Source organism: Hylobates moloch, unplaced genomic scaffold, assembly GCF_009828535.3.
Source record: "Hylobates moloch isolate HMO894 unplaced genomic scaffold, HMol_V3 SCAFFOLD_15, whole genome shotgun sequence".
NCBI classification, from domain to species: Eukaryota; Metazoa; Chordata; class Mammalia; order Primates; family Hylobatidae; genus Hylobates; species Hylobates moloch.
Window position 1 is genome coordinate 36,674,518 of NW_026652290.1, and position 10,294 is coordinate 36,684,811.

The window sequence follows — 10,294 nt, forward strand, 5'->3', positions numbered from 1 at the left end:
GCAGCTGTGAGCAAAACCACTGCTTCCCTTTGCCCACTCTGTAATCCGGGCACACTTCAGCACGCGATGTTAAGGTGAGACCCAAGGGATACACAGAACTGCATCCCAGTAACGGGCCTGTTCAAATGTAGAGGACACGTGAAAGGCGGCGTAGTGAACAAAAACTAGAACAACTTTATCCCAACGGACTCTGAGCGGGTCACCTAATTATTCTCTCCAGGCCTGGGCTACAAAAGGATGGTGATGTGAGATTACCTTTCCTGTGTTCCCATCTCAGATCTGCCGTGAAGTGAGCTGATTACCTCTTTCCTTCACCAAGGTTCTCACTTATTTCCCGCCCCCCGAGACGGAGTTTCACTCTTGTTGCCCAGGCTGGAGTGCAGTGATGTGATCTCACTCACTGCAACCTCTGCCTCCCGGGTTCAAGCGATTCTCCTGCCTCAGCCTCCTGAGTAGCTGGGATTACAGGCATGCGGCACGAGGCCCGGCTAATTTTGTATTTTTAGTAGAGAAGGGATTTTACCATGTTGGCCAGGCTGGTCTTGAACTCCTGAACTCAGGTGATTCACCCACCTCGGCCTCCCAAAGTGTTAGGATTACAGGTGTGAGCCACCGTACCGGCCAGTATTTTTATACCCTCCAGCGGTAAGCACTTACTATCTCTCCATATAATTAGCTCTCCATGCAATGCAGTTGAATTTCTCCAGCAGGAAGGAGAAAGAAGTCTTCTAACATTGAGTTAGTAAAGACAGATGGTGGCCGACCAAAGAAAAAAGTGCGAAGTGGGTCTGAGTTAAATAATGATACTGCCCAGGGTGTCAGAGACAATCAGAAGAACAATGTCACGCATCTAGTTATCTTGGGGAAGTGCTTCTAAACCCTTGAGGAAACTGTAGAATAGGGAATAGGAGTTTTAAAAGTAACTAGGCATGTATTTACTTTTGCCTGAGGACAAGAAATTTATCATTACAAAGAAAAATCAAGGCACATAAAAAGCCAATGTTCTGTTTGGATTGGTTTAGAACATACATTAAACATAATGGCTGTAATCTCTTATTTATCCTGTGGAGTTCATCCCACTTACCGCAGATTGCTACCAATAGCTGCTTCTAATATGACATTCAAATTCTCGTGACTTAATGTCTCGTGACATTCAAATTCACCATGACTTAACGGGGGTCATGGTGGCTCATGCCTGTAATCCCAGCACTTTGGGAGGCTGAGGAGAGCAGATCACTTGAGGTCAGGGGTTGGAGACCAGCCTGGCCAACATGGTGAAACCCCCCCTCTCTACAAAAATACAAAAATTAGCCAGGCGTGGTGGCTCATGCCTGTAGTCCCAGCTACTTGGGAGGCTGAGGCAGGAGAATCACTTGAACCCAGGAGGCGGAGGTTGCAGTGAGCCGAGATCGCACCACTGCACTCCAGCCTGGGTGACAAAGCGAGATACTATCTAAAAAAAAAAAAATTATCTTCACTTAATCGGGATATGATCAGAGAGGGTTCTATAGCAGGGAGCCTCTTACTGTGCCTTCAGAGGGGCTGCTAAACTCATGTGTTCAGCCTGGAGACACTATGTCAGTTCTTATGCTGATATCTAAGTTCCTTTTCATCTGTCTATTTGTTCAACGATATTTACTTATTGTCTTAGTCCATTTGGGCTGCCAAACAAAATACCGTAAGCTGAGTAGCTTATAAACAACAGAAATGGATTTCGCACAGTTCTGGAGGCTGGAAATCCAAGACTAAGGCCCCAGCAGATTTGGTGTCTGGTCAGGCCCTGCTTCCTACTTCCTAGATGGCACCTTCTTGCTGTGTCCTCATATGGTAGAAGGGGTGAGGGAGCTCTCTGGGGCTCTTTTATGAGGTCATGAATCCTACTCATGAGGGATACATCCTCAGTACCAGATCATCTCCCAAAGGCCCCACCTCCTAACACCTCACTTCAGGAATTAGGATTTAATGTACGAAGTTAGGGGAGACACAAAAATTCGGTTTGTAGCACTTATAAAATGCTAACTACATGTGAGACACTATTAAAGGTCCTTTTTTACTAGTCGCTTAAATTTGTCATCCCCTTCATGTACAAGACCCTCCTTTCTCCCACTCCTGAGTCTGGTCTGATTTTTCATTCTAGTGTTTCTCAAACTTAGTCTGAAAATCCCAAGGGGCTTGTTAGTGCACATTTCTGGGTCACATCCCCTGGAATTCTGTAGGTCTTGAATGGGGCCCAGGTGTTTCCATTTTGTTTTTATTGGCTTCTAGAGGATGCTGATATCAGTAGTCCTCAGACTGCACTTTGAGTAACTCAGTTCATTCAGCTCTCCACCAAAACTCACCTGCTTCCTAAAGTCTCTACCTGGCCTCACTCAGTTTAATAATGCACAGTTTCTTTCCCTTGATATACCATACCAAATGAACCCCAGGGCCTTCGTTTCTGCCATGCGACAGTAGCTAAGGACGCGGGCTTTGGGTTCCAGTTCTTTCTGCATTATGCACAAACTGTGTAATTAGATCACCTGTCCTCTCTAGGCCAGAGGTAACATGGGGGCAATATTATCTATCACACTGGGATAAGAGATCACATGCACAGAGCCTGGTGTACAGTAAGCACTCAACAAATGTTAGAAATTATTTTCAGTACCAAACTCCCTCTGGCCTCTGAGCTCCCCACCCAGTGCTCTTACACCTCTCTGATCCTCCCTTCCTTTGGCCAGGAGCTGTCATTGTGGACAATTCCAATCCACTCCACATATCATTGTCACACATTGTCAGATTGACCTTCTCAAACACAGTCCAGACATGGCGCTCCCTTCCTCCACATGCCTCAGGGGCCTCAGTGGTCCTCCCTCTGTGGCTTCCAATTCACAGATACCTGGCAAAAGCGGATAGAGGACTGTAGGAAGTGCCATCACCCTGAGAGCGTGCCATGAGCTGAATGCACACAGGGGAAAGGGGGCAGGGTCTAAGACGGAGCTGCCTTTGATTATGAGAGGCCTCAGAGAGACCGACCAACCACAGCAAGGCCGGGTCCATCTTGACTCTGCCTCCAAGGAGCCAGCAGTAAGAGAGATTTGACAGCCGAGTGGGCTTCATTTTAACATTGCTAAATATTTTAGGTGTGAAAATGGTACTTGCAATTTTAAAGCCCTGCCTATTAGAACTATACACTGAATTTTTATGGGTAAAATGTATGGGATTTCACTTAAAATAGTTCAGGAAAAAGACTGGCAAACAGAGATCATTCTTTTGCCAGGAAACCACTTACGCAGTCCTTGACTCCTAATTATTACGTGTTTGGGAGCTATGGTCTGAATGTTTCTGTCCTCCCAAATTTCATGTGTTTAAATCCTAGCCCCCAAGGTAAGGGTATTAGAGGTGGGGTCTTTAGGAGGTGATAGAGTTGTGAGGGCAGAGCCTTCATGAATGGGATTAGTATCCTTTAAAAAGAGTCCTCTAGTGAGCTCCCTCTTTCCTTCCAACATGGGAGAACACAGTGAGAAGGCACCATCTATGAATCCATGAGCCAGGAAGTGAGCCCCCACCAGACACCAAATCTGCTGGTGCCTCCATCTTGGACTTCCAGTCTCCATAATTGTGGGAACTCCATTTCTGTTGTTTATAAGTCACTTGGTCATGGTATTTTGTTATAGCAGCCTAAACAGACTGAGACAACAGGGGATTACTATGCTATTCTCTGTTTGTACATCTTTATACATTTTCATAATAAAAACTTAAAATATAGACTCTTAGTGGCACTTCATTAACTATACATATGTAAGAATACATAACATATACAGAGACCTTCAGACTCTCTAGTTAGCCCTTAAACATGTACAACAGTGATTTTTTTTCTTATGCTTCCTATAGTTTTCCTAATCTCCCCAAAACTCAAAATATGTGTATCTATTCTCTGCATCTTCACAGGTTCATGGCTTTACCTACAACATTCCTAGTTTCTGGGATGCCTTTGGGCCCTTATCTCTGCTAGTCAAAACCCTACTGTTGCAGTTACCAATCACTGCTTTAAAACTGATCCCAGATTTGGAGGCTTAGAGAACAACCACCATTTTATTATGCTCACAATCCTGGAGATCAGGAATTTAAGAAGGGCTCAAGTGAGCGGTTCTTCTGCTCCATGTGGTATTGACGGAGATCATCAATGATACTCAGCTGGCAGATGGGCTGGACTTGAGAGTCCCAGACAGCTCCACTCACCTGTGTGGCACCTTGGGACGGATGGCTGGAAGGCTTGACTCAGCCAAGATTGTCAACTGAAGTGCCTACATGTGGCCTCTCCAGCATGATGGCTTGGGATCCCAGAGAGAGTATTCCAAGGTCAGATATTCCAAAAGACAGGAAGAGGAAGCTGCCAGTATTTTTAGGTTTTGGCCTGGTAACTGACATAAATCAATGCCATTGTATTATATTGATCAAAGCAGTTCACAAAACCTACAGGCATTCAGGAGGAGGGGTATAGATTCTATTTCTCAAGAGGAGGATGTCAAAGGGTTTGTGCACACCTTTCATCTGCCACATTTACCCACCTTTCAAGACCAAGCTCTGATGCTACCTCCTTCAGGGGCTTTCCCTGCTTCTCTGTTCGGGCCAGGACCACATTTTCTTTCTTTCTTTTTTTCCAAAAGAAAGTGTGGTCCTGGCCCAAAAACCTTTGGCTCCCCTGAATGTTTTCCTATCTTAGATGTATTTGGTGCCTTATTTCTCTTTTCTCCCTTGGATTTTAATGTGTTCGCTCCTCAATTTGTTTGTTCTCTTTTTGAATTACCTCATAGAACCAAACACCCTGTATTTAGTTGATGAGGGAATAAATGTCATCTAAAAGTGGATCTATGATTACACAGATCATGTATAAATGAGATTATTTCATATGACCCTGCTTGTGTTTTCTAAAGTTTGATATTAGAAAAGTGTGTGGTACATATAACAATAGCTCACAGCAGCAGCCAGGAACAGTGACAAGGAAGGCCCACTATGGAGGGAGAACCCTGCCCAAGGCCAGCCTGAAAACTGCCTAAACAAGGGACCGGCAACCACAGGGTTAACATTCATGCTCGGTGGTGTGTCCTCAAAACTCCTTTCCTGTTTATTAAGCAAGTTTCCATGCTGGAATTTTAATAACTTGTGCCATTTGCCATTTGAAATAACTAACTGAAGCCAAAGTCAGGGAAAGGGGGAATGTTTCCTTTCAGTCTAAAAAAAATATTGAGAAGCACAAAGTTCTTATTATATAAGGCTCTAGTTCACAGAAGGGTTCTGTGAGTGGGATTGGCAAAGAGGTGCCCAAGACCCCACAGGTAGACATGGCCCCTGAGTGACTGGGCCCAGGACCTCATGGGGAGGGGTGGCCCATGAGTGAGTATGAACATAAATTACCAGCCAGGGGACCTGGACACAGCCAAAGAAGTTGTGAGATAAATGGCCGTTGCATCTGTAAGGGTCCTCTGGTCAAATGAGATGACATTATTCAAACAGATTAACACATTGAATGAGGCCAGTTTCTAGTCTCTTTCAAACTTTAATTTTCAGCACTTTAACTAAAAAGGTACTGAAAATCTGAGGAGACTAGGAAGACATTATCCAGCCCGCCATGGCTGAAGCACGGATTGCCTCATTAAGATACTACCCACACACATTTCCTGATTTCCTTTGCCTCATGCGGTAGAGGCCCATGGTGGACTTCTTCATCTAAAACTCAGAGCAGCCCTCAACCAACTGGACACAAATCATAGGCTCACAGCAGGAGCTTGTAGCTCCATGGGTGGTGGGCATCAGCCTTCGGGCACCCAAGACCAATACCCAGATGCCTGCTGTCAAAGATGGGTCCCATGATTCACCAGCCTGCAGTCTGGTTAGCCAGGAACTGGGCAAGATCAGCCTGCAACCTGGCACCAGGGGAGCAAGCAGAGAAAAAAAGACCCCATAGGAGTCACCTAAGTGATTTCTTGCCTATTGAATGACCAAACCAGTCCCTTCAGCTTTGACAGGCATCTTCAATCCCCCAAGTAGTGGGAAAGGGTTCTTGTAGACACACTGCTCCTGACAGTCTCGGAGAATCATTGCTGGGGCCCTTCTCAGCTCTATGCAGGGCCAAGTCATTAGAGCCAGTTCTCCAACTAAGTGCAGACTACAGCCACAACAAGCCACAGAGCCACCCCCAGATAGTTTTTTTCATTCTTTTAAAAAATGTTCTCTTTTTGTGTGTTGTTTTGTTACATACTTAGTTTTGTTTATGTTATTTATTTACATATTTATGTCTATTGTGCACAGGATTCTAAGGCTGCTAATGTAAATGCAACTTTATATGCGAGTGTGACCGTGTAGTGATCTGTGGTTCTGGTGAACATGCAGTTGAAACCAGCTCCCCTCAAGCGCACGTCAGCAGTAGAGTTCCAGTCCTTCTGTTAAGGCATTATATCACCAAGACACTTTGTTTAAATGAAAGTTTGATAAGGTAGTAACAGTAAAACAGCCACCAGTCATTGCGGAAAGGAGAAAGCAGCAAAGGCAACCGTATCTATATTAAGCATTTTATCCAACAATTGTCTAGGCACCCATGAGGTACAATGGCTGCCCCCACTCAGGTGAAGCCTCTGGTATAAATGGTACTTTACGATTTCCAGATTGACCTCCCCAGGTCCTTCAGAGTCGGCAGGAATAGAGCCTCCCTTTACAGATAAGGAACCCGAGCGTCGGGGGATGCTATTGCCAGTCAGCAGTTTGAACCAGCATCTAGGTTTTCTTACTTTCAGTCCCGGGCTCTTACCTTCTGCTCCAGCCATCCAGTCTGCATCTTGGTGGCTTCCAGAGGACAAGCTGTGCTGGGTGCTGTGCTTGGGAGGGTGTGAGGGTGAATCCTAGCCCTCAGGAGGCTGTCTGTCTAGTTGGGCAACAGTACACAAACTCTAATGTGACAAGCAGCGGCGACTGTAGTTCGATTTTGCAAGCTGTTTGAAAGCTGTCTCAGAACTGGTATTTTTTATTATTATTATTATACTTTAAGCTCTGGGGTACATGTGCAGAATGTGCAGGTTTGTTACATAGCTATACACGTACCACGGTGGTTTGCTGCACCCATCAACCCATCATCTACATTAGGTATCTCTCCTAATGCTATCCCTCCCCTAGCCCCCAACCAACCGACAGACCCCAGTGTGTGATGTTCCCCTCCCTGTGTCCGTGTGTTCTCATTGCAGAACTGGTATTTTAAGGACCAAAATCAATCAAGGTTTGTATTATTGGAAACAAGAATGATAAAGATTCATAAAAGTGATTGACAGGTTACAAAATACCTTACACAGAGAGTTCATTATCTCAAACTTATGGTTCTGGGGTGAGGTCATTCCTCTACCAAAACGTACCTCTTTGGCTTGAGATTGTGCTCCAGGATTTCTTTCCCCTTTGGTGGTCATAATGCCATTTGTATCATATTAGCATATTAGTTTGAAATAATTGAGGTATTTCCTTTGTGAGATGTAGTCTTTGCTCTGTTTCCCCCTGAGTGTGTTGCAGGGCAGGTATTTTTAAGTCATTTTTCATACTGCATTAGTTAGAGACTCTGGCTCTGGGTAGACAGTCCTGAGTCATTGTTTACCACTGACTGGTGTGTTTCATACTTGGAGAGTTGCCTGGTGGTGCAGGAAGAGGTGGGGTAGCCTTGGTTGCTGGAGAGGGGCCAGGTGCGCTGGTTGAGGGGTTTGGCGCAGAGGTGTCTCTCACAGAGCCCTTCCATTAGTCTTGTCTCACTTTAAAGGTCCAGGGAATGGGGAAGTTCCTGCCTCTAGGCAGGAATGACAGGTGCCAAGGCACAGCCACATGTCGTCCCCCTGCAGCCATTGTGGGTGGGTGCTGTCATCTTTCTTCCTTCCATCTGATGGACCCTGGGCACCAGTCGCCGGAAACACAGTCCAGGGACCCCAGCCCCAAAGACAGAATTGATTGGGGCCCCGCTTCTCATCATGCAGTCTGCTGAGCTACTTAAATATGACTTTTCCCAACTTTCTCAAGCTCGAAAACTGAGTCTAATCACATCCACATTTTCTGGTGACTTTATTGAGGTATAATTGAAGTACAATAAATCACTCATATTTAAATTCTTTCATTCAACAAGTTTTGACAAATGTCTGCAGTTGCATAACTACCACACAAGCATGGCTCTCCCGTCACCCCAAAATGTTCCTCCCTTCCCTTTGTAGTGATTCCCTTCTCCATCCCCTCAGGCTCTGGCAACCGCTGTCTTACTTTCTCTACCAACTATAATTTTGCCTTTTCCAGAATTTCATATGGATGGAATCGTAAGAATGACGTCTTTCATATCTGGCTTCTTTCACTTAGAACAATGTTTCCAAATTCGCGTTGCTGTATCAGGAGGGTTTCCTTTATTGAGGAGTTTTATTGATGATTCCATTGTATTGATACAGAAGGGTGGGGCTCCTGGCTAAACTCCACCCTTAAGCCTGGAACCCAGGCCCTAAGTGAAAACAGTGCCTAAATGTTGCCTTTTTGGCCTGCCCCACCCCTAACATTTGCCTATAAAAGACTTCAGCTGGCAGAGTAACACAAGTGGCTGAGCGTCCAGGATCGAGCAGCTGAGCCGCAAGCAGAGAAGCAACTTACGGTCGACATTAAGGATAGACATAGCTAACATCAGACGATGCTGCTTCGGGAGAGGAGCCCGACTGAGCATCAGGGAAAGACCTTCCCATCCCCTTTCCAGCCTCCCTTTCCACTGACAGCCACCCATGGGTCAATAAAGTCTTCCACATTTGTCATCTTTCAAAGAGATCGTGCAACTCGATTCTTCCTGGATACCAGACAAGAACCTGGGTGCCGAGAAGGCAGGGGCTGCCACACTGACCCTCCACTGAGCTGGTTGGCACTTGACTGTCCCCGGACGGCAGAGCTGAAAGAGCATTGGTTGTCACATGCCTGGATGCTGCTGCAGAGCCTGCACAGAGCCTGCTCCCGCTGGAGAGGAGAGACTGGCCCGGCCTCTTGCAGAGTTCATTTGCTCGGGTTCCTGCACTCGGTTGGCTGAGTGAAATGAGACACTCCAGTTTCCGCAGTGAAGAGAGTCAAGGGAACTATCACGTCCCATCATAGGCCATTTATTGATGTATCTACGCACCAATTTGTGTATATGTGTGCTGTGTCCATTTTAGGGGACCATTACCAATAAAGCTGCTATAAACATTTGTATCCGTGTCTTTGTGTGGGCTCATTTTCTTGTCTCTTTGGTAGGTCCGTGGGAGTACGATGGCTGAGCAACATGGTAGTTTGTGTTTATCTACATTATTTAACCTCCATCGAGATAATGAGGATGTGCAAGGCCACCAATTCATTGCCCAAGTGTGCATTGAGCAACTTGTGCCAGGCAAGTCACGAAGAACTCGAAGCCAATTCAAGGGGCTGACAGTCGGAGGGGAGGCCATTTCACAGAAAAGGGTGCCAGCTCCTGAAGGGACAGAGAGTGAGTGGAATGGGTTCTTAGAACCCATGTCATTAAGGCTTCTCAAAGCAACAGCCAACCCTCCCCCGCGTGTGCGATCCTGACGTCAGGGACTCACCATGCCACAGGAAGCCATCCCCACTAAGGCACTGCTCTGTGACTGTAAGGAAGCTCTTCACCAGGGTGGGCTGATGTCACTCTCAGCTGACAGTGCTGTCTGGAGTAAGCCTAACCCTCTCCACCCAGCCTGTGATCCTCAGAGCCCCTTCTTAGCTTTGACTGAGTCCAGGAGAGACCAGCTGCACAGTCCTCCAGCTGAGCTGCCCAACTCACAGAAATTGTGAGAAATCATGAGTTGCTGTTGTCAAGCCACTGGTTTGGGTGGTTCATTATGCAGCTGTAAGTAGCCCAACAGCAGTCTTTTCTAATCTGAGCACCACCACAAGGCTAGGCAGTGCCTGGGCTCAGGGGCCCCCTCAGGGGATCTGTGAGGCAGAGTCCTGAGAAGCAGACACACAGAGGACCAGCAGGGAGGAGAGGCAGGGGTGAGTCTGAGAAGACCCTGGTGAGAAAGGAAGGTACTAAGCAGCAGGGAAAGAAAACAGCAGGAGGGAAAAGTGTTTGCTGAATGAATGAAGGCCTCGGGCTTGTGTGGGCCATATGGACGGGAATGCAGCAAGAACAGGGTGGCCACAGTGAGGGAAGCCTCAGTTGTGACTTGCAGATGAGTACAGAAATCTATGCTTTGGTACTGAGGGCAGTATTTTTAAAATACATGAAACTGGACAACACAGGTTAACAGGCACCTTTAGCTTCCAGGATAGGGTA